At 41.7% G+C, this 25357-nt stretch overlaps 1 long non-coding RNA gene across 1 annotated transcript in view; it reads left to right on the top strand.

Annotated features, from left to right (window-relative positions):
* The window catches only part of LOC147360726 (uncharacterized), a 46256-nt gene extending 28426 nt beyond the window's left edge, over nucleotides 1–17830 (top strand). The window contains exons 2-3 of the long non-coding RNA XR_015139390.1: nucleotides 4613–4810; nucleotides 15534–17830. This is a non-coding gene — a long non-coding RNA (uncharacterized LOC147360726). The remainder of the gene's footprint in view (nucleotides 1–4612; nucleotides 4811–15533) is intronic.
* The last annotated feature ends 7527 nt before the right edge of the window (nucleotides 17831–25357 follow it).

Below are 25357 nucleotides of genomic sequence, written 5' to 3'. Positions count from 1 at the left end.
TTATTTTTTGGGGCTCCAAAATCACGGCAGATGGTGATTGCAGCCATGAAATTAAAAGACGCTTACTCCTTGGAAGGAAGGTTGTGACCAACCTAGACAGCATATTCAAAAGCAGAGGCAACTTTGCCACAAAGGTATGTCTAGTCAAGGCTATGGGTTTTCCAGTGGTCATGTATGGATGTGAGAGTTGGACTGTGAAGAAGGCTGAGCGCCAAAGAATTGATGCTTTTGAACTGTGGTGTTGGAGAAGACTCTTGAGAGTCCCTTGGACTGCAAGGAGATCGAACTAGTCCATCCTAAAGGAGATCAGTCCTGGCTGTTCATTGGAAGAACTGATGCTGAAGCTGAAACTCCAATACTTTGGCCACCTCATGTGAAGAGCTGACTCATTGAAAAAGACCCTGATGCTGGGAGGGATTGGGGGCAGGAGGAGAAGGGGACGACAGAGGATGAGATGGCTGGATGGCATCACCAACTCGATGGACATGAGTTTGAGTAGACTCCAGGAGTTGGTGATGGACAGGGAGGCCTGGCGTGCTGCAATTCATGAAGTTAGATTTTGATATATAATACATTAATAAATAAGTGTATATGTCAAACATCTGTTAATTTTTAAATGTTTTGATAAATGTTCTTCAGTATAATTGGTTTCTTTTGAATCCCTAATGTATTTTATTTTATGAATTTAACATTCCACACTGAGTTTGGACTTAGTAACAATTTGAAGTTGTTTCAAACATACTTTTAACTGAAATCTCAAGCAGTTGATCCTCTTCTAGCATAGACAAAGTCAATTGACTTGGCTTATTCACAAATGGGTCACAGATCTATTCCTTCCCAGTCTGGGGGTCTTCTGTGGCTGGGAAGTAATGCTCACACTCTTGAAAGCTGAGATAGGTGATCATGTACTAGCTGAGAGAAAGAAGGCCCTGGCTCATGGCCCTCTGCTAATGCTTGAAACATGTAAAAAATCCCAAAGTTCACTTGTCACCCTATAATTCCAGTTTGGCTTTGAATGCAGCCACTTTATCTGCCCACTTAAACACAGTTGTCATTCTCCCCTGAAGACAGAGAGTCAGTTCACAGGGTGGGTGAAATCGTCATACAAGTAAGCAAGTTTTATGACCCATTCTGTGTCTGAAATGTGCTGCCAGTGGTAACTTTTCCTAAAAGAAATTTCTGGAGTGGCTCTCATAACTCAAAAACTCTGGTCAGTGATCTACCTTTAGAAAGCCATCTTATTTCTGTATATGAGAAGATGTGTGTGCTCTGCATCCATCTCCTCACAGAGCTGCACAAATAGACGTGAGTTAAGGGTCAGTTAAAAATTGACCAATTCAGTTTTTCTGATGTGTAATCATTTGAAGCCTTGAGTAGTTCTGCAACTGTGGTGTTGCTTGGCAAAAAAAGTGCTCATAACATATCCTCATGCACATTCTCCAGAAAAATATATCACACAAATCAAGCATTGTTGCCTTGTCAATGTTGGTAAACTTAGCCTGGATCTCATACCATGTGTGGATACATGCTTAGTCACATCCAACTCTTTGTGACTCCATGAATTGTAGTCCTCCAGGCTCCTCTGTCCATGGGATTCTCCAGGAAAGAACAGTGGAGTGGGTTGCCATTTCTTACTCCAAGGTATCCTCCCAATCCAGAGATTGAACCTGAGTCTCCTGAGTCTCCTACATTGGCAGGAGGGCTCTGCACCACCTAGGAAGCCCAGATCACATATCATAGTGACTCATTAATCCTCTCTAAGAGTTGTGTCTCAATATCTTCTGCTATTTCATCCATTCATCTAGTTATGGAGCTAGCTGAAAGAGGAACATATGCCACCTTTTGAATTGCATCCTCTCCTAAAAGCCCATGATGCATGTCCCTAGCAGCAGCTGCTGCTGCTGCTAAGTCACTTCAGTCATGTCTGACTCTGTGCGACCCCATAGACGGCAGCCCACCAGGCTCCCCCGTCCCTGGGATTCTCCAGGCAAGAACACTGGAGTGGGTTGCCATTTCCTTCTCCAATGCATGAAAGTGAAAAGTGAAAGGGAAGTCGCTCAGTCGTGTCCGACCCTCAGCGACCCCATGGACTGCAGCCTTCCAGGCTCTTCCGTCCATGGGATTTTCCAGGCAAGAGTACTGGAGTGGGGTGCCATTGTCCTTAGCAGCAGGCAGGATCAACTCCTCACCATTAGTAAGGAGCTTCTTAGCTTTAACTTTGCTGTTAGCCGCTGAAAATGATGCTCTCAGTGCAGACACATTTGATGAAGTGGTGGCCTTCAATAATTGCTTCTGTTTTTCATGTTCATGTTTTTTCTTTTGAAAAACTCCTAAGGCTTATCTTTTAATGCAGGGTGCTTAGTCTTCATGAGGCGAAGCAGTTTTGAAAGTTTCATGGCTTTGTTGGATAGCCAGTTGCCACGTATTATACAAAGCAAGCTTGGAGAATATGAATCACCTGTTTCAATGAACCCACAATTTAAGTAGGATTCTGTATTTCTTTTAAATGCAGCTTTCTTTTTGTTGGCAGTCTTAGAGTCTTCTGCTGCTTCTTCTCTGCTGTTTTTCAAAGAAGCTCTACAGAGTCATTTGTTTTTTTACTCATTTTGGTTAGGGTTAGCTTGTGGGCTTACCAAAACTGTGACTGAGACAAGTATGCAATGTGGGAAAGAGGCACAGATGGAAGTAGTAAATAAAATAATAGGCAGGCCACAGAAGGACTAAAATAGGTATGGGATTATGACTTAAAGACTGCCACCAGATGCAGCTGTATAATTGAAGTACATTAACTCACTTGCCACTATAAAGCCTGCCAACAGATGCAGCTTAATTGTCACTTGCCACTCACTGATAGGGTTTTGATATGAGTCTGGAAGCAATTGATTTACTGTGGTCTTTGTACAGTCAAACCTCTCTGCTAGTGATAATCTATATTTGCAGCCACTCCCCAATCCTAACATCACCTCTTCAACTCCACCTCAGATCATCAGGCATTAGATTCTCACAAGGAGCACATAACCTAGATCCCTCACATGCACACCTCACAGCAGAGATCACGTTCCTATGAGAATCTAATGCTACCATTGATCTGACAGGAGGCAGAGCTCAAGTGATGGGAGATCCCCATTATGTGGGATCCCCATGGTGTGCATCTAATAGGGAATGGGGTCAATGGCTAAAAGTCCATCCTCCATTGTCCAGTGGATCACTTCTGATATGCTTTCTCTTTTTCTTCAGAAGGTCTCAGCAAGGCTGAGCCTCTTGCCCATAGTGGCAACGGGCTCAGTAACACCCTCGTGCTGGCTTTTTTCCTTCCTAGATTCATTCTCCCCATTCCCTCACTTCTGCTTCCAGGAATCACCTCTCAGATAGATGACCAGCACCCATGTCTTTCTCTCAAATTTTGCTTTTTGGGGTAACTTAACAAAGGCAGTGCTCATCACTGAGATTTTATGGAGAGTTGGTGATACAGGTTTCTGCAGGGTAGAATGCTGCCTGTATAAACCAGTACAGCTTGTTTACAGGCATCTGTTTTGACTGGCTGGCATCCATTTGCTTGAGTGGTGCCTATGCCACCCAGGTTATCTCCTACTAATGAGGTCCAAGTCATCACCATGACATATGTGACCGTCCCTGACATTTCCTTCTTGGCTGGTTATGAGGTTTCAGTTTAAGACATGTGGGTAGGGAATATAAATAGCTTAAGATGAAATTCTATTGGGCCATGTACTGAAAGGTCTCTGTTCTAAAAATGAGGAGAAAAGGTTATCTGAGGTTATCTGACAGCTGAGGAGATGATTGTGTAGATCCTGGAGAGGGGATCTCGGTAAAGCCCGTCCAATAGAATCACCCTGTACCACTGTCCCCTTGGTCTCTCAAAGGCACTCACATTCCCACCCCCAACTTCAGCAACCTTCAACCTTCCCTGGAAATGGGAAGAGCTGCTTTTTACCTTACAGGTGCTGAGGACTGAATAAAAATGGAAAGTGAAAAACAAATTCGCATTTCAGTAAATTACCCTGGTCCGGGAGCAGAGTGTTTTAAAGCCTTCAAGACATTTTCACAGACATGGTTTTATTTGATCTTCACATTAATGTTAACATTAGTAATTCACATTAAATAGGGTGGAGTAGTTCATTAGAAAAGACCCTTATGCTGGGAAAGACTGAAGGCAGGAGGAGAATGGAATGACAGAGGATGAGATGGTTGGATGTCATGATTAACTCAGTGGACATGAATTTGAACAGACTCCAGGAGATGGCGAAGAACAGGGAAGCCTAGCATGCTGTGGTCCATGGGGTTACAAGGAGTCAGACACGACTGAGCAACTGAACAACACCAACAATAAAAATATCTAAAGGATTTAAGAGGGCAGAATCGGGGGGAGCACAGGATATTCTTTCCTGGATGTTTTGGGCTGGCCCCTTAAAGGTGAACCCTAACATAAAAACCCTTAAGTAAGAAGTCCATATATGGATGTTCTGAATGATTCTTGTATGAGGTCTGACGATTATGGAAAGAGTTGAATTAGACTGGTCACTCCGCAAAGCCATCTTTGAGATGTTTCCAGGTCCAGCTTCCACAGCCACCACTTTGTGCTTCTTGTCGGCAGAGTTTCCGACCTGCGTGGGGTTCCCTGTGTGCACCGCTAGCTCCAAGGTCACTGCCCAGGACTGAAAGGAGAAGGAGTTGTAGAGGAGGCAGAGAATGAGACACCCCTGCTAATGGTATGCTAACGAGGGAAATGGAGCAGGAGGTGGACTGCAGGAAGAAGAAGATGGCCATGGTGAGGACCAGTACGGAGATGAAGGTAAGGAGGCTGGAGCAACTATGGCAACCGGGTGATGAGGTTGACCCCATTGAGGATGACTAGATGAAAACAAAGGAAAAGTTGGGAGAGAGTCATAGACAGAGAGAGAGAGAAAGAGGAAAGAGAAGGGCTACTGTGACCCACTCACCACTCACTTTCCACCCGTGTCTCAGTATCTAAACGTGATTACTGTCAGGGAGGAGGAGGTTTCCAAACCCCTCTACTTTTCTTGAGTTCTTGTGGACTAATAACAAAATCAACACGAGATAGGTTAATAGAAGAAAAGGAAATACATTTTAATTCATGTACATGAAGTTTCCATAGAAATGGTACCTAAGAAGTGGCTACAGCAGGCAGTTTTTATACTTTTCAACAGAGAAACAATGAATTTGCGAGGAATTGACAGGACAGAGAAACTTAGGTTTTGGGTACTTAGTTGGTGAATAATCAAATTAGAGTTTGGGCTTAGGGTAATTTAGTAATTAAAGAAGTAACAAGGTTTTTTTGCACATGCTCTCAGCCCTGAATTCCCCATCACTGACAATAAGGGTGTCCTTCTACTTCTAGATCCAGGGAGCACAGCTTTCACATGAGATTTCTTTCCTGCTTTTCAGGGAGACAGAGAAGGTTCAGTGTTTCCTTATTGCAATGACTACTTCTCAAGCAATTTCAATGCAAAATTTTCAGTATATTGTGGCATATTTAGGGGTGGCCACCATCTGCTCCAACGTCACCTTGGAGTAAATTCTCGCCTGTCTGACTGCTATTGGCAGGCCCACCTGCCAATAGTGACACCTGCTATCTGCCACCCAACCAGAACCACAACATGAATTTGCAACAAGGGAGGAAAAAACAACCGAAAGTTCCAAGGCTCTGCTTTTTCCCTTAAAAGTAGTTAAAAAGCGGAGTAATAGTCCATTGTATATACGTACCACAATTTCTGTATCCATTCATTTGCAACTGGACATCCAGGTTGCTTCCACATCCTAGTTATTGTAAAAAAGTGCTGCAACAAGAACACTGGGGTACATGTATCTCACACAGGGAGCTCAACCCAGTGCTATGTGACAACCTAGAGGGGTGGGATGGAGCGGGAGATGGGAGCGAGGTTCAAGAGGGAGGGGATTCTGGATACCTGTGGCTGATTCATGTTGCTCTATGGCAGAAACCAGCACAATATTGTAAAGCAATTATTCTCCAATAAAATTTTTTTTTTAAGTTTGAAAAGGATTTTTTTTTTTTGGTATTTTAAATTTATACTTTATGTTTGTATTAGGTGTTAGCTTTCTTTAATCATCTTGGATCACCAAACAAGGCTTCAAAGCATTTTCTGTCTTACTTCTGACTTTACTTGTGGTGTGACCATGTTCATTATAATCTCAAAGAAGAAAAAAAAATCTTATTCTGAGCATCCATTAACTTTTTGTATGTATGTTCTGGGGACCCACTTGGAACCCCAGAGTTAGTATAAAGATTTTGAGCTGAAGACATTTAAGATTAAACAGATGCAGAAAAAAGCCTCTTCAAGCTTCTCTTATCTGACTAAAAGCAGCAATGTCTGGGAAATGAGGTTATCATAAATCCCCTGGTCTGGGAAAGGGGAGTTTTGTGGCTTTGAAGAAGACAGAGAGACCTCTTATATCTGTACAGACAAACATTATCCCAAACTTATCTCCCATCTCTTCTTGTAAAAATCCATGTGTCTTTCCTAAAGAGAAGCAATTTCTCCTTTCTTCCTTTCCCCTACTAAGTTAGGTATATAAGCCTTTAATTTTAACCATTTCTTTTGTTGGCTGCTGTATGAACTTTTTTTCATCATGTTATCTAGTTTTTGCCAGTTTAATTCATAGTCCTTAGGTACTGAACGTAATAGAGTAGAAGTTTTTCCTCCCCTACAGTGTATTTAGCTGAACTATAAGTAGCATAATATTTGTATAAGTGTTTTAAAAGGCCAATGATGAAAGTTTTCTAGTGTTCTGCCTTTTTATTTGTTTGGCTTGTTTGATGTAAGTGTGAGATAATATTGCCTAACAATTGGCTGAAATTTTACTTTGCTCAGTTGTTCTAACAACAACGCAACAAATAACAGATAAATAATTACAGTATACCTACTGTGTGGTAGGCGTCATTCTAAACCCTTTACAGGTATCAATTCATAACAACTCCATGATGTATATAGATGCAAAAGTACAGGCATAGAGAGGTCAAGTAACTCACCCAAGGTGACCCAGCCAGGAGGCATCTCCATGGTTACTTGAGAAATCATGACCTTATCTAGAAGCACCTCAGAACTAGCCCCAAGGATATCAGAGATCCCTGGGTCTTAAAACCCAATCAACCTCTTCTCTTTCCTTTGTGACCTTCCCAAACTGGAGACGTACAATCTTTTCTGTAGTTCTGTTTTTGAAAACATTTTCTTACTCTAGGTTTAAGGAGAAAGCACATTTTCTCTTCCCCTTTCAAGGTCAGGTTAATCCCTTGCCTGTAGTATTTCCTCATAAGCACACTCTCTTCCTTAACAACCTGTCTGTTTTTGTTATACCTCTATTTCTTGTTCTAAGAGTATTTTAGAGAGTGTTTTACTTGTTCTTCAACTGGTTTACCTGTAAAGTGGGCCAGAACACCACTGCAAAGGCATTTGGTGCTTGGAGTCAAACTATTTTGTGCAGGTTGTGAACTGAATAGCTATCTCATTCTTCATGTCTCCCTTGGAGCACAGGGAATAGTTGTTAAATTGCACTGCAATGACTGAGCATGTGAAACCAAGTCCCACCAAAGTCCAGTTCCCTTGTGGTTGTTCAGTCGCTCAGTCGTGTCTGACTCTTTGCAACCTCATAGACTGCAGCATGCCAGGTTTCCCTGTCCATCACAAATTCCCAGAGCTTGCTCAGACTCATGTCCATTGAGCGAATCATGACATCCAACGATCTCATCCTCTGTCGTCCCCTTCTCCTCCTGCCTTCAGTCTTTCCCAGCATCCGGGTCTTTTCTAATGAGTTGGCTCTTCTTTGACCACTCTTCAGGTGGCCAAAGTATTACAGCTTCAGCTTCATCATCAGTCCTTCCAATCAATATTCAGGACTGATTTCCTTTAGGATTGACTAGTTTGATCTCCTTGCAGTCCCAGGGACTCTCAAGAGTCTTCTCCAACACCAACACCAGTTCTTTGGTGCTCTGCCTTCTTTATGGTCCAACTCTCACATTTGTACATGACTACTGGAAAAACCATAGGTTTGACTATACAGTCCTTTGTTGGCAAAGTAATATCTCTGCCTTTTAATGTGTTATCTGGTTTGTCATAGCTTTTCTTCCAAGGAGCAAACATCTTTTAATTTCATGGCTATAGTCAGCATCTCCAGTGCTTTTGGAGCCCAAGAAAATAAGTCTGTTACTGTTTCCATTGTTTTCCCATCTATTTGTTATGAAGTGATGGGATTGGATGCCATGATCTTCATTTTTTGAATGTTGAGTTTTAAGCCAGCTTTTTCACACTCCTCTTTCACCTTCATTAAAAGGCTCTTTAGTTCCTCTTCGCTTTCTGCCATTAGGGTGGTGTTTTCTGCATATCTGGTGTTATTGATATTTCTCCCCACAATCTTGATTCCAACTTGTGCTTCATAGAGCCCGGCATTTTTCATGATGTACTCTGCGAAAAAGTTAAATAAGCAGGTGACAATATACAGCTTTGATGCACTCCTTTCCCAATTTGAACCAGTCCATTGTTCCATGAGTTTATGATTAATCTCTCTACCCCAAACTGTGTTCTCTCTTTGTCCCTTCTAACTTCAATCCTATACTAACTGTATACTAATAAACCAGTCAGATGACTAAAATTGCTATTGTCAATAACATATTTAATGTACTAAAATTGCTATTATAGACACCAATCATTAACATACAAACTCAGTTTGTCTCCAGGGCAAGATGAGTTAATGGACCCCTGAGCCTTGGCTGACCACTTGGCCTGAGAATTGAAAGCCAGAGATACCCTGACTCCCAAATCTTGATTAAGAAATATCACAAGAAAATTGTTAATCTTAGCCTTTTTGCTTCTTCCTTTTTAAATGCCTACTGACTCAAAGACCACATTAGCGTGGATCTGAGCCTTGTTTCCTACTCCCTTGCTTGGTATCCTGCAAATAAACTCTGTGCTTTCCTTCACCATAACACCCATAACACCTAGATTGGCTTTGCTACTTGGGGAACCAGAATGGAGGAGTTCAGTAACATGTGGGCTGGTGAACTCACCAAAGTAGGGCAGGCTATTCTGAGAGTCCTGGAGGAGGGGCTGTTGGGTTTCACAGCTTTACTTGTCAAATTAATACTTCACAAGTGATCACTAGGCTCTCTGCCAAGCTCCGCACTGGGCACTCAGCTACAATCTGAACTTCTATGTACTCATGTATGAATGTATACAGTGAGTCAACTTATTCCATTCAGTAAACACCTTTGTGTCTGGAACTGCCTGGGATTTGGAGAAACAAAGATAAATAAGGCTGGTGGCTTATCCTGAGGACTTTACAGCCAAAAAAGGAAGACAGATAAAGTAACAGGTAGGAAACTGATGCAGTAAAACCCCGAATCTTCCATAAAACCCTAAGTTAAATAAACCTTTGCTTCCCTCTTTATGGTGTTGCTTATCTGTTTCTAAAAGTCTCGGCTAAATGACTTTCCTGATAATAAGTTATCATTCTTTCTTTCTTAATGAAGTGTTAGTACAGTTGTCTTTCCCCCTTATGGTTAGCATTATTTGGAAACAGATGAACCACAAAGGGGGAGAGAAAGAGATATTAATATAACAGCATACTGATTGGCAAGTAAATAGAGATTCTTTCCCCAAATTCCAAGAAGTTTCCCAGAATGAAAAAAGTTTCATTGTTATCATCATGATAATTTTACCACATCAATATGTTCATTGACCGAGAGTCTCTGGTGGATTTTCCTGGTGATGCAGCTTTAGTGGAGGATCTTCATTCTCCAACAATCTAAAACTCAAATCTAGCTTTCCTTTCAGAACAGAGAATGGATTCCAGGGATGTCACATCGCTGACATTTCTATTGCTTCAGCCTGGAAACTTCATTATTGGAGACAATGGAAGTAGATTTTTGTCTAAGCTGCAACTTCTACAGTAAAAATACTGTGGAGCCTTCCTCTGAATAATTCAATGACTTTACCAAGCCAGAGCAAACTGCAAAGGGAAAATACATTCACCTGTAATCAAGAGGATTTAAAGGAGCTTGGCCAATTTTTATTCCACCTGCATCAAGTGGAACTGTATCAGCCTTCACTCTTTTCTTGGCAGGGAGAAGAAGGTTTTGCCATCAGATGTTTTTCCAGAGAAGAATTGATTGTATGCCTCAGGAAACCATAATGATCAAGTTAAAGGTTTTTATCATTAAGCTATAGAAAAGAAGAGGTATAAAAGGGCATTCAGTATGGTAAAATGAGTTAAAGTCCGTGTGTTAAATATACCTACAGTTGTTTTAAGGATTAAAGAAGTTAAACTTCAAGGGTTTAGTGTCTGCTCATAGGAAATATTATGTGTTCCCTATGTTTATCCCTAGTGAGTCCTTCTATATTAAGTCTCCTACAGTTGCTGTGACACATTACCACCAGTTTGGTGGCTTACAACAACAAAAACTTATTATCTTAGAGTGCTGCATGTCAGAATTGTTAAAAGATAAACTGAGGCGTATTAGAAATTTTAAGAGTTTATTTGAGCAAAAATAAATTCGAATTAGCACCAAACCGGAAGTGGTTAGGGGCGCTGCCATGACAGGGGCTCAGAGAAAGACTTTCATAGAGAAAAGGTGAAAGTAAAGCAAGGAGATTTGATTAATTGAGCTTAAGTGATTGCCTTAGTTGGGAAAGACTAGCTGGCTGGCTGTGATACGTTGTCCTTAGATTTTGATTTCTTAACCAGGAGTCATTTACAGCTGTAAGTTTTGGTCTGCCTAGTTAGGGTGCTAAAGTATGAGAGGCAGCCTGTATGATGCCTCCTTGCTTAATTAAGATGGGTCAGCAGGGCTGCATTCCTCTCCTCTGGAGGTCCTAGGGGAGCTCACATTTCTTTGCTTTTTACAGGTTCTAGAGACTGCCTGCATTCCTTGACTCATGGCCCCGTATCACTTGATCTTCTGTTCCCATCATCACACCTCCTTTCTGATTCTAACCCCCTGCTTCCCTCTTACAAAGACCCTTGCGATGACACCGGACCCACTTGGATAATGAAGGATAATCTTTCCATTTCAAGATTCTTAATTTAATCACATCTGTGAAGTCCCTTTTTTCCATGTAATGTAACATACTCACAGGTCCTGAGGACTAGGATATAAACATCGTGGGAGAGGAGCTTACTCAGTTTACCACACCTTCCCTCAGCTTCCCCACTTGATTCTGGCTATAGTCATAGTGGCTTCCACGGCTTGAAGCATGCTATGTGTGGGCCCTGGTGGGTATTAGAGACAGGAAACACAGCTGGGTGTAGTAGATGTGTGAGCTCTGCCCACATCCCTTCACACTTATCTGCAGCAGAGGTCCAACTGCCCACACTTACATTACCTTCCTGAGGGTGTTCTCCGGCTGCCAGAGTCTGTCTTTCCATGTGGAAGGAGGGGGACAGAACACAAGTGCCAAGGAATCAATGTTCCCCTGGCCCCCAGGCAGCTCTCAGGCAATGTCTGGTAAAGACCCAATCCCTTTGCCTTGTGATTGGGTAAACTCTTAGGTGTGTGTCCTGCGTGGTCTCTCAGAGTCTCCAGTGAGGTCAAGCTCCAGTTGTCTCAAGTGGTGACGTGTTGATAAAACACTGTAGGTGAGCACAACTTGCCACCCTAAAGTGTCTCTTTGGTGTGGGATTATTTCAAACTGAAAACAATCAACATGGCTCAAAAGACCTGAGAAGAAACTTTCCCTCTAATTGCCTTGAAAATTTTTTGATAGAGGGCTTATTCTGGGACTAGAGCTATCTCTGGAGATCTCTGCAAAGAATATGGACAGGGTGTTGTAGGGGAACAGGGCTTTGAGATCAGAGTCCACTCTGTCCATTGTCTCTGCCTGGCCCAGCAAATGTTTATTTACCAAACGTTTGCTTTTCCATCTCCATGAATTACCTTCCTCCCCTTTGAAGGCCCAACCCACTGCCTAAACATCCTCTTTTGTCTTTGGCTGAAGATGGTGTTAAAGGTGAGGGCGTCAGCCATTTTGGTTTTTCTGTGTCTCTCCCATGTAAAAACGTTATCAAACTTTTGTTTGATTTTCTCCTGTTAATCTCTTTCATGTCAATTTAATTCTTAGCCCAGCCAGAAGAACCTAGAAGGTAGAGGAAAATATCTTCCTCTCCAACAACACCTTCTTCAATTTTGTCTGCCTTCCCTTTCTGATATAATTTTCTCCCCTCCCCTGTTAGTATTTCCTGGACCATCAGCCAAATAAACTACTTGCACTTGAATTTTGGCCTCGGAATCTGCTTCCAATGAACCCAAACCAGGACACTGGAACAATTAAGTAATTTGCCCAAAGTCCCTTACTACTAAGTGACAGGGGCAGGATTTGAACCTTGCTCTAACTGGAAAGTTTATGTTGCTTCTCTGAACTGGCTTGTTGCTCACTGTATATGAGGGAGACGATTGACCCAAGAGGTAACCAAGCTAGAAGTTGTCTCTTTTCAAGTTTTCAATTTGAAAGAAGAGAAGATTCTCGGGGTTGGGGGGAAGGCTGCAACTCAGTCATCTGTGATCCAATGAAGCTGAGGTGTTGTGTGTCTCAGGCTGCAGCAGCCTGTTGCACCCTGAGTACCTGCAGGTACTGACCCTGAGTCACACACAGGGTCATGGGTCAGGTTGGAATACCTGGACTTGTATTATTATTTAATCGACTTTAATTCATCTGCAGGACATAGTGCAAGGAATTGGCTTACAAAAATATGTACACATGTACTTTCTCAATACATACATGTGCCTAGGGTAGGACACACCAGGATGTGGACCTGTGGGAGGAAACTTTCCTTTAAGTCTCCACTAAAAAAGGTAGCTCTCCTAGAATGTGGCTTTCAGTTCATAAACTGCCTGCCCTATGGGAGAAAAAAGAGAAACCAATGGGCTATTTCTCTCTCAATCTCTTTCTCTTTTTTTCAGCCCTGAAGGGCTAAAACTGGCATAATTTTAAATCTGATTTCATCAGGACAAAAAGTCATGCGGGAGGTCAAGACTGATTTGACTGAAGTCTTTCCATTCCTAAGAGCTGTTCCTTCAGGAAAAACCTTGCCTTGTGGGATTTATGTGTTTATTCTGTATTCAAACTCTTTATTCTCTGGAGAAGAAACTTTTGAAAAACCAAGGGTTACATTAATATTCAGAATATGAGAAAAAGAAGGATCACACTCAGAATACTGCAAAGCTGCTGATTCACAGAAGATCTAACTGGCACATCCCCCTGAGTGTCAGGTGCTGCTTGGTTCAAATGCTGATTTTGTAACTGACTCACAGTGTAGAACCTTAGATGATCAGCTTAACCTCTCTATCAGTTACCTGATCAGTGAAACAAAGATGATGTTACAGTCGTTGAATCCTTGCTGGAAAGCCTGCAGAATGGTCTGCCTTGGCTTTATTCAGCACTAACTTGGTGGGTTAACCACCTCCTGCACCATTTCAAGAAGCCCAGAAAATACGCAGGTTTAAGAAATTGACGCATTATTAGTTTTTTCTCTCCTTCATCCCTTAATTCTGCATTTCTCTTCAATTACTGGCTTATAATCTATGGGCACTGAATCTACCATAACTTTGTCTTGTATTATGTGTGTGTATGCTAAATTGCTTCGGTCATGTCCAACTCTTTGCAACCCCATGGACTGTAGACCACCAGGCTCCTCTGTCCACGGGATTCTCCAGGCAAGAATACTGGAGTGAGTTGCTTGCCCTCCTCCAGTGGATCGTCCTGACCCAGGGATCAAACCTGCATGTGTCTCTTATGTTTCCTGCATTGGCAGGTGGGTTCTTTACCACTAGCGCCACCTGGGAAGCCCGTATTGTATTATCTATAACACTAAATATTATATTACTGATACTATGTGTAGTTAGTTGTACAGCATTTATTACAAAACTATAATACAACTTTATTCAGAGTATGGTTGAATCAAATCACTGTTGTTAACAATTTGGTAATAGCAGTATCAGAGGGTGACGACAAAGGGACATATAGTCAATGCCACATGACCTGGCCAAACTCTTCTTAACTTCTTTTAAGAACAAAATCTTTTAATCACAAAGGTGATTCACACACTAATTCATTCAATAAGTTATGCTCAGAAAAGATGAACAAATCTAACTTTATCCTGAATTAAGTAAAAAAACTTGCACAATTTTTCTAAGACTTGTTGACTTCATCTTGAATGAAGAGTTTGGGACTAAATATTTTCCTCACTAGAAAAATTTTAAAGGACTTGTTTGAGAAAAGGGAACAATGCAGGAAACGTTGCTGAATAAATCACCTTGCCACCTCTTCTCTAGCTATAGTTTCACAGGGAATCCTTAAACTTAAATATAAGAACTTTTGTCTAGAAAAACAGGGATGTCAGGGGATGGTGAAGGTGGGGAAAAGACAAAAAAAAGAGGGAACAGCTATGAAGCCAATTGTCCTGCAGCTGCTGAGGGAAGCTCCAGAAGGCATGGGAATTGGAGATACTCTTGTCTTCTGTGGTTGAGCTGCAAGAAGAGCTCGTTCCTTTCTCTGCATCAGATGATATGTTCCTGGAATCAGCTCAGTACAGTTATTTTAAATTACAGAACATGCAGATTTTAGGAGCACAGGCATCTGTTGTGCACAGGCTACAATGTAGCTGCCTTTCCTGAAAACGGAGGGGGCTTTTCAGCTTTCTCACCATATGCTGCAGGTGTTCTTTTGGCAGTCTCGCTCACTGATGAGGCAGATAAAGCAGAAGTCATGTTTTAAGTAAATCAATTATTTGATCTGTATTAGCGAGGCAACCCAAGTCATTCAAGGTTAGTCTATAAAAATAGAACCCTCTAGTAATGTGATCAGCCTGGAACAAGGACCATGCATCAGAGAAGGGAAGACAGAGGGAAAAATACACCTCTGGCTGGCAACCCTGCAGGGCCCTCCAGAAATAAGCAGACAACAGCCTCAGAAATGCTACTGATACCTGGAGTCTGAGCTCTCCCCAAAGGCCCCAGTATTCCTTGGTTCTCTACTGCTCTTTTTGTGTCACTAAATACAGACTCATACAGCACATATTTCTGAACACAAGTTGAATAGAATCCCTTTAGTTAATATGGGGACACAAATTCTAATCTACAGACAGCAATGAAGAACTGTCATCTAGAGGAAAGAAGGGTCCTAGCCAGGGTGGCTTTATGACTTCTCTCCAGTGTTAGTCCCTCCATCTCTGGTTCATGTGCAGGAATGGTAGAGGTGACAGCAAATAACATTTTCAACTGCTTGAATGTTATGATTCTTCTCCCTTCTAGAAGAATATAGTGTCTTTGATAAAGCCCAGTAAAATAACTGTAGACTCAATGCAAAGATACAAATACAGGAACATTATAACAGCACACAGGAAAACCTTTCTCTGTCTATGATTCTACCTCTTCTGGGAGAGGGCAGGAGTAATTAAGATGAGCTCACAAACCCAGCTACCCAACAGCATGCACTATTACCCCCTAATCTCACCCTCACTGTGGTTTCCTGGGCTTTAACCTGTTTCAGGTCAAGAAGCAACAGGTAGAACCGGACATGAAACAATGGACAGATTCCAAATGGGGAAAGGAGTACGTCAAGGCTGTATATTGTCACCTGCTTATTTAACTTATACACACAGTACATCACAAAAAATACCAGGCTGGATGAAGCACAAGCTGGAATCAAGATTGCAAGGAGAAATATCAGTAATCTCAGATATGCAGATGACACCACCCTTATGGTAGAAAGTGAAGAGGAACTAGAGCTTCTTGATGAAAGTGAAAGAAGAGAGTGAAAAAACTCAACATTCAAGGAACTAAGATCATGGCATCTGTTCCCATCACTTCATGGTAAATAGATGGGGAAACAATGGAAACAGTGACAGGCTTTATTTTCTTGGGCTCCAAAATCACTGAGAACAGTGACTGCAGTCATGAAATTAAAAGACACTTGCTCCTTGGAAGAAAAACTATGACCAACTTAGCTAGCATATGAAAAAGGAGAGACATCACTTTGTCAACAAAGGTCCATATAGTCAAAGCTATGGTTTTTTCAGTAGTTGTGTATGGATGTGAGAGTTGGGCCATAAAGAAAGCTGAGTGCTGAAGAATTGATGCTTTTGAACTGTGGTGTTGGAGAAGACTCTTGCGAGTCCCTTGGACTGTAAGAAGATCAAACCAGTCAATCCTAAAGGAAATCAGTCCTGAATATTCATTGGAAGGACTGATGCTGAAGCTGAAGCTCCAATACTTTGGCCACCTAATGTGAAGAACTGACTCTTTTGAAAAGACCCTGATTCTGGGAAGATTGAAAGCAGGAGGAGACGGGGATGACAGAGGAGGAGATGGTTGGATGGCATCACCAACTCAATGGACATGAGTTTGAGTAAACTCCGGGAATTTGTGATAGACAGGGAGGCCTGGTGTGCTGAGAAACTTTCTACCTCAAGCCAACTGCAGCGCCTTCAAGGGCAACCATCAGCCATTAAGAATGGAAGACAGCCCAGGTCTTAGTCTCCTCAGGCTGTCATAACAAAATAGTAACAAAAGAGTGTATGGCTTAAAACACAGGCATCAATTTTCTTGCAGTTCTGGATGATACAAGTCCAAGATCAAGATTCTGGCCAATTCAGTTCCTGATGAGGGTTCGCTTTCTGATTTGCAGATGGCTGCCTTTTTACCATGTCCCTCCATAGGCTTTCCTCAGCAAGGGTGGGCAGAGGGAGAGGGAGAGAAAGAGCTCTGGTATCTCTTCTTATAAGGACCCTAATCGTACCAGGATTAGTAATCCCCATGTTTATGACTTCATTTAACCTTAATTATTTCCTTAAGGCCCCATCTCCAAATACAGCCATACCCAGAGTTAGAGCTTTTCAACTCAGCTTTTTTTTTTTTTGAGGATAATTGCTTTAAAATGTTGTGTAAACTCAGCTATTTGAATCTGTATAGACAGAGATTCAGTCTATAACAACACATACCGGCCTCAAGCTTCCCCATCCCTCAGAGTGATGTGTCTGAGATATGTTCTACACCCTTTCACAGAGGGTTCATGGGCAAATTGAGCCCAAATTACTCTAAACTGTGACTTGCTTATTAATCTACCTTTTCTCCCTCCTCTGGCACTGAGCTTCCTGGAGTCACTCCCACAATAAATGACTTGCTTCCAACAACTTGTCTCAAGGTCTGCTTGGGGAGCACTCAAAATCAGACAATGTTTCTAATAATCAGTGAATTGAATCTAACATTATGCCCACAGGTATTCAGGCCTGCAGGATGTCCCATAGTCCTAGTCCTGTGGTAGCAGTTGTTCTATTCTGGTTCATGGTCAGAGTATCTCCTACAGCAGTGTGGGGTGCATGGGTGTTTGAGAGACTTTGGAAATAGGTCCACCCTGGAGAAGAGGTGAGGCAAGTACTCACCAGGTGGAGCCAGTCCAGACAAGGAAATACTGTACCCACCAAGCACATCAGAGACAGCAGGCAGGACTCCAGTCTCCCATGGAACCCCAGAGCATCCTCAGAGATGAGTTGAAGACAATTACTAAGAAGCATGTGAAACAAGACCAAGTTTGAAAGTTCAAAATATGTTCTCCCTGGAAAATTGTTGTTGGAAAATTAATTTTAGAGGATAACAACAAAGGCTGTTATGATTTTTGTCACTATTGATTAATTGTGCCTGTCTTAAACTTTATATGAATGAAAAAATTCAGTATGGCATAATTTTGGGCTTGACATCTTTTGCTCAAAGTGATGCTTGTTGTTGCGTGTACTAACTGTATGTTAAGGAACCTACTGAAAACAATACAAAATTGATTACAAAGGTAAATCTTGAAAATTTTATTCTTTTCATCTCTCATATTAAGGAAGAGAATATAAATAATCCAAGTAAGATACACCATGTGAGAAAATGTGTGCTTTTCAACATGTTATAACATTACCAGAAATCCTGATTTCTATGGGAAATGAGTTCAGTCACAGGCTCCTCAAATCTCTCCCATCACATCTGGTCTATCCCTGAGAGAGAGAAGAGAGAATTCCTGTTTCAGTGACTCCACAAAAACTCTAAAAAAAATGTGTTTCGTTATAAGTTATCTTTAGGTTTCAGTGTCTCAAATTCTTCTCACCTCTTATAACCATGGATAACTGTCTATATTTACACTATCACTTTTGAAAAATTCTCATGCTCTGTATATACCTGGCCCTCATGGATAAGAAGCAGTTGAGTATTACTTGATGGTTAAATCTGATATTGGTTTCTATCCTGTTCATCAACTTTGCCGTTTAGATATTTCTGTCTGATAATCACTGAAGAAGCTTTAGGGAAACTAGAAAATTTCTGCACCATGAAAGAAACCATCAACAAAATGAAAAGGCAGTCTTTTCATTTTGCAAATTATATATCTGATAAAAGGTTAATATCCAAAATATATACAGAACTGATACAACTCAATAACAACAAAAACAACCCAACTAAAACATGGGCAGAAGACCCGAATAGAGATTTTTCTAAAGTCATACATGAAAACATGCTCAACATCACTAATCACCAAGGAAATGCAGATAAAAACCACAGTGAGATGTTATTCACACTTGTTAGAGTGCTGCTGCTGCTGCTAAGTCGCTTCAGTTGTGTCCGACTCTGTGCAACCCCATAGATGGGGGCCCACCAGGCTCCTCCATCCCTGGGATTCTCCAGGCAAGAACACTGGAATGGGTTGCCATTTCCTTCTCCAATGCATGAAGGTGAAAAGTGAAAGTGAAGTCCCTCAGTCGTGTCCGACTCTTAGCGACCCCATGGACTGTAGCCCACCAGGCTCCTCTGTCCATGGGATTTTCCAGGCAAGAGTACTGGAGTGGGGTGCCACTGCCTTCTCCACTTGTTAGAGTGGCTATTATCAAAAAGACACGAGATAACAGGTGTTCTTGAGGATGTGAAGAAAAGAAAACACTTTTGCACTGTTCTTGGGAATGTAAGTTGATTCAGCCACTATGAAAAACAATGTAGAGGTTCCTCAAAATATTAAAACTAGAGGACTTTCCTGGCAGTCCAGTGGTTAAGACCCCATGCTGCCAATGCAGTGGACATGGGTTTGATCCCTGGTTGGGGAACTAAGATCCCATACGCTGGGGGGCAACTCAGCCTGAGCACCGTGACAACTAGAAAGCCTGCGTGCCACAACAAAGATTTTGTGTGCTGCGACTAAGACCTACTGCTGCCATACTGCCCCCACCATAAATAAGTAAATACATATTAAAAATAAAATTAAAAATGGGAACTACCTCATATGATCCAGTGATTACACTTTTGGATATTTATTCAAAGGGAATGAAAACACTGACTCAAAAGTATATTGGCACTCCATGTTCAATGTAGCATTGTTTACAATAGCTGAGACATGTAAACAACTCAAGAGTCCATTGATGGATGAATGGTTATAGAAATACACACACACACAATGAAATATTAATCAGCCATGAAGAGAAAATCCTGACTTTTGTGGCAACATATATGGAGCTTTAGGGCATTATGCTAAGTGAAATGAGTTAGAGAAAGACAAATACTATATGATCTTACTTATAGGTAGAATCGTTCAAGACAAAAAAACTGATACAGAGAATAAATTGATGATTGCCAGAGAAGGGGTGGGAGTACCCTTAAACTGGCCCAGTGCATGTGGTCTGCATTGGGCCAGTTTGGGCTTCTCATAGCATGGTGGCTGGATTTCCGAGAGTAAGCATCCCACAAAGATAGAGCAGGCTTCAGGTTTTTTTGACCTAGCTTTGGCAGTCATACAGCTGCACAACTTCTGCTGTACTCAACTGATTGGAAGAGTTACAAGCCCCCAGATTCAAGAGGAAGAAAAATAGAATCTACCGCTTGATAGCAGAGTTGCAAGTTCAAGAAGACCATGTGGGACTGGCAATTTGGTTCTGACTATTTTTGGAAAATACAAATTGCTATAATATTCTATAGGAAGCCAGGGGAAACATAGAAATCCAGATCTTTAACACTGTATTTAAAGGGGGAAAAAACTCAAAAATATATATGATTTCAATATTATATACATGTTTTTGCTTTATATGAACTATCCTAGTTTAAATCCATATCCATGATATAGATGTCTGTGTGTGTGTGTGTGTGTGTGTGTGTGTGTGTGTGTGTATGTGTGTAATCCTGGTATATTAAAAAAAAAAGTGCTTCATAATTCAATAATCAGGATCAATTCCTATCTGCCACCTTCCTTTGGGCAAGTTCCTCTCCAATTTGCCTCTGTTTCCTCTTCTGCAAAATGAGAGGACCATCACATATCTCTCAGAGTTGTTGAGATAAAAGAATGATTACTTTGAAGGTTTTTGGAACAGACTACTCTTTCCAAAGATGGCTGGACAATATCTTCTATTTCATTTATTTTTCTACAACATGACCTCACTACTTCCTTATTAAGAAAGTGAAAGTGTTAGTTTCTCAGTCATGTCTGACTCTCTGCTTCCCCGTAGACTGTACCCCGACAGGCTCCTCTGTCCATTGAATCATCCAGGCAAAAATACCAGAGTGGGTTGCCGTTTCCTCATTCATGGGATCTTCCCAATCCAGGGACAGAACCCAGGTCTCTTGCACCTCCTTGAATTGCAGGTGGGTTCTTCACTGTCTGAGCCACCAGGGAAGTCTCCCTTCATCAAGAAGCACAGTCTAATTCCTCCCCCTGTGAATCTAGGTGGGTTTGTGATAGCCTCAACCAACAGCAAACAACAGTGATGTGATCTGGCTTCCGAGGCTGGTTCACAAAAGGTCATGCAGTTTCTGTCTTGTTCATTGGAACATTCACTCCTGGAGCCCTGGGCTAGCATGTGAGAAGTCTGAGGATGCTGAGGCTATCATGTGTAGCAAATAGTGAGGCCACATGTAAGCCCTCAGGCTGGCAATTCCAATCTTTCATTATCCTGACCCAAAAGTCAGACAGGTGAGTGGCTGGAACTCCAGATGATTTCAGGAGTTGTCAAGTCCAGCTGTCATCACTGGCCTTCAAGTCTTCCCAGCTGAGACTCCAGACATCACAGAGCAGAGACAAATCACTCCCACTCCACCTGAAATCCTGACCCATAGAATCTGTGAAACAGAATAAAATGGTTGTTTTAAACTGCTAAATGTTGAGATACTTTTTTATGTAGTAATAATAATTGCTAAAGCAAGATATGACATGTAGCTATAGAAATTAGTTCTTTTCTTCTTTTCTTTCTGAGATTACTCTGAATAATTTACTAAGATGCCACAGAAAGCATCTGATAATGTCGGGAATCTATAAGGACCGCATATTTGAAAGTAACTATAACAAATACTGCATCATATGTATAAACTGCAGAGAGAGGCAAGGGAGCAGGCAGAGACAGTCATCCCTGGCAAAGCTGCAGCAACTTTTGTGCCAGCAGGCAGGTGCCAAGAGTTCAGACCTGGGCAAAGGGTGAGGAAAGAACGGGTCATTCAGGGCCAACACAAGTCAGCAGGGAACAGGTCCCTGGTGCTTGCCAGGGTCAGTAGCATGATGCCCTTGGGTAAAGGGAAGGATCTGGCTTTATTTAGTCCTGTGGCCTGAAGTGTTGAGATGCAATGGTGTATAGTAAGGAAAGAAAGGGGGATTGACCTCAAGATTCAACTCAAGATGGGGAAACACCAAAGACTATGCATTATTAAAGGAGTATGAAGCAGTTGACTCGCTTAGAGCACTTCTTGGTATGCAAGGTGATCAAAACCAACAAGTGAAACAGGGTAGCAGGTCTCTATGGGTGGAAAGTCTTCCTTGAAGTAAAGCATCTGGCAGTCTTGCAATTCCCAGTGTATTTCCCAGAAGGAAATGGGTAGCTGAGGAAAATTTCACAAACTATTACAAAGATGTGGGCAGGTCAAGGGAAATAAAAATGGATGTCCAGTGTAGAGAGGCTAGCAAGAGTGAGGAGGCACTCACAGCCTTAGGCCTGAAGGGTCAACAGGCAGTAGCCATTATGGTTAGAGAGCAGCAGACTCTTTGAGAAGCTCTGGCTTTCAGCAGAAGGATGCAGCCAATCTACAGCAACCCCCAGGGAGGAATCCGGGAAGATAAGTTCTTCAATCTTACTCACCTTCTGTTGTTTCCCTTCTTGGCTGAATCTAATGTGAAGCCAGAGGGAAAGGGCTCACTGACGCAGTCCAAAAAGGCCCATCTTCTAGGGCATAGAGCAGAATGGAGAAAGGTTGAGACTGGACCTGGAGGAGCAAATGTAAGATACGTGTCCTTGTTCAGGAGCTCAGTCATGTCTGACTCTTTGTGACCCCATGGACTGCAGCAGGCCAGGCTTCCCTGTCCTTCACCATCTTCCAGAGTTTGTTCAAATTCATGTCCGTTGAGTCGGTGATGCCATCCAACCATCTCATCCTCTGCTGCACCCTTCTCCTCCTGCCCTCAATCTTTCCTAGCAACAGGGTCTTTCCCAATGAGTCAACTGTTTGCATCAGGTAACCAAAGTACTGCAGCTTCAGCTTCAGCATCAGTTCTTCCAGTGAAAATTCAGGGTTAATTTTCTTTAGGATTGACAGGTTTGATCTCCTTGCAGTCCAAGGGACTCTTAAGAGTCTTCTCCAGCACCAGAATTTTAAGGCTTCAATTCTTTGGCACTCAGCCTTCTTTATGGTCCAACTCTCACATCCATACATTACGACTAGAAAAACCATAGCTTTGACTATATGGACCTTTGTTGGCAAAGTGATGTCTCTGCTTTCTAATACATTGTTTAGGTTAGTCATAGTTTTTCTTCCAAGGAGCAAGCATCTTTAATTTCATGGCTTCAGTCAACATCAGCAATAACTTTGGAGCCCAGGAAAATAAAATCTGTCGCTGTTTCCACTTTTTCCCCATCTATTTGCCATGAAGTGATGGGACAAGATGCCATGATTTTAGTTTTTTGAATGTTGAGTTGTTGTTGTTGTTTTTTTAAAATGCTTTCTAATTCAGAGATGGCTAATTCTTTTTAAAAATCATTTTATTATTTATTAATAACAAATTAATCACTTTATAATAATAATAATAATTGTTAATAATCACTTTATTATTATTTTTTACAGTTGTATTTATTTGTTTTGGCTATGCTGGGTCTTCATTGCTGTGTGGGCTTTTCTCTAATTGCAGTGTATGGGCTTTTCATGGCAGTGGCTTTTCTTCTTGAGGAGCACAGGCTCTAGAGTATGTGGGCTCAGTCATTGTGGCAAATGAGCTGAGCTGCCCCGCGGCACATGGGATCTTCCCAGATCAGGGATCAAACCTGTGTCTCCTGCATTGGCAGGCAGATTCTTTACCACTGAGCCACCAGGGAAGCTCCTGAATTTTGAGTTAAAAGGCAGCTTTTTCACTCTTCTCTTTCACCCTCATCAAGAGGTTCTTTAGTTCCTCTTCACATCCTGCCACTAGAGTGATATCATCTGCATATCTGAGATTGTTGATATTTTTCCTGGCAATCTTAATTCCAGCTTGGGATTCATCCAGCCTGGCATTTCCATGTTGTACTCTGCATATAAGTTAAACAAACAGGGTGATAATACATTGTACATACAGTCTTGTAGTTCTTTCCCAGTTTTGAACCAACCTGTTGTTCCATGTAAGGTTCTAACTGTTGCTTCTTGACCTGCATACAGTTTTCTCAGGAGGGAGGTAAGGTAGTCTGGTATTCCTATCTCTTTAAGAATTTTCCAGTTTGCTGTGATCCACACAGTCAAAGGCTTTAGTGTAGTCAATGAAGGAGAAGTAGATGTTTTTCGAATTCCCTTGCTTTCTCTGTGATCTAACAAAAGTTGGCAATTTGATGTCTGGTTCCTCTGCCTTTTCTAAACACAGTTTATACATCTGGAATTTCTTAGTACACATACTGCTAAAGCCTAGATTGAAGGATTTTGAGCATAAGCTTACTAGCATGCAAAATGAACAAAACTGTGTGGTATTTTGTACATTCTTTGGCACTGCCCTTCTTTGGGATTGGAATGAAACCTGACTTTTGCAGTCCTGTGGCCACTGCTGAGTTTTCCAAATCTGCTGGCATTTTGAGTACAACACTTCAACAGCATCATCTTTTAGGATTTTAAATAGTCAGCTGGAATTCCATCACCTCCACTAGCCTTGTTTGTAGTAATGCTTCCTAAGGTCCACTTGACTTCAGACTCCAGGATGTCAGGCTCTAGGTGAATGAGCACATCCAATTTAGAGCAACACTCTGAGGCTGGAGCAGAACGAGGACAGTGAGGACCCCTGAAGAAGGTGGCTGGCCAGTAAAGGCTTCTGGTACTAGCTCTTCTCTCATTGTGGCACCAATGTTATCAGCTAGAAACTAGGCATAATCAACTGGGATAATGTATCTAAGACTGGGGATTTGTGGATTGGGTAGACTCCAAATAGACTAGGCTATGACAACAGTTAGTTTCATATCCTATTCATTCATTGTTATTCGTTCATCCAGGGTTTCTTAAACTCAGCGGTACTGATATTTTGAGTCAGATGATTGTTGTGGGGAGCTGTTCTGTGCATTGTAGGATGTTTATCAGCACCCCTGGCCTCTAAATGCAAGATGCCAATAGTCACACCCCATCCAGTTGTGAAAACCAAAAATGTCTCCAGACCTTTGTCCCCCTTGGGGAAAATCACCTTTGATTAAGAATCAATGCACTCATTCATTCAAGGAACATTTATCAGGTGACAGAAGACACTGTGTGGCAGTGAGACATGGCACTTGCTTTCTCAGACTTCCTAGACTAGTGAAGGAGTCCAACCTTAGACATACAAGTGCACAAACAATGCACTTTGAGGGGAAAGTTAAAGCTAACAGAAGATCTGTTAAAGACCTTTTCAAACCAGTGCCAGTTTAGAAAATCCATAGATCATGGAAATATGAGTCTGAGGGGGAATTTTTAGTGGTCATTAACATTCTTTAAATTTAGGTTTTCAACAACAGCAACAAAAAATAAATAAAAATAAATTTAGGTTTTCTTTACCTTGAATCTCCAAATATCATACAACTTGAAGCTGTAATTTAAATAACATCTGTTAAAATCAGAAAGTTATAATAATGGGTTAAAATGGTTGCAATTGCTTTGCTACTCATCATCAAAAGGTAGAGTCTAATTCCCTCTTCTAAGGAAAAACAGGTTCCCAAATAGCCATGTGAATAGGTAAAGATGGCTATCAGTTAACTTTTGCTATTTTATAAATCATTCCCAAACAGCAACCATTTTATCTGCTCACAGTTCTGCTAGTCAAATGAACATATTGTCTTCCTGGGCCTGCTAAGTTGAGCTTGGATGGTCTTGGGTGGCCTCACTCAATTGCCTGCTGGTTGG

This window comes from Bos grunniens, chromosome 13 (genome assembly GCF_055505025.1).
Source record: "Bos grunniens cultivar Pamir isolate PY7600 chromosome 13, Bosgru_T2T1.0, whole genome shotgun sequence".
Classification (NCBI taxonomy): Eukaryota; Metazoa; Chordata; class Mammalia; order Artiodactyla; family Bovidae; genus Bos; species Bos grunniens.
This window is presented reverse-complemented; position numbering and strand designations above follow the sequence as displayed.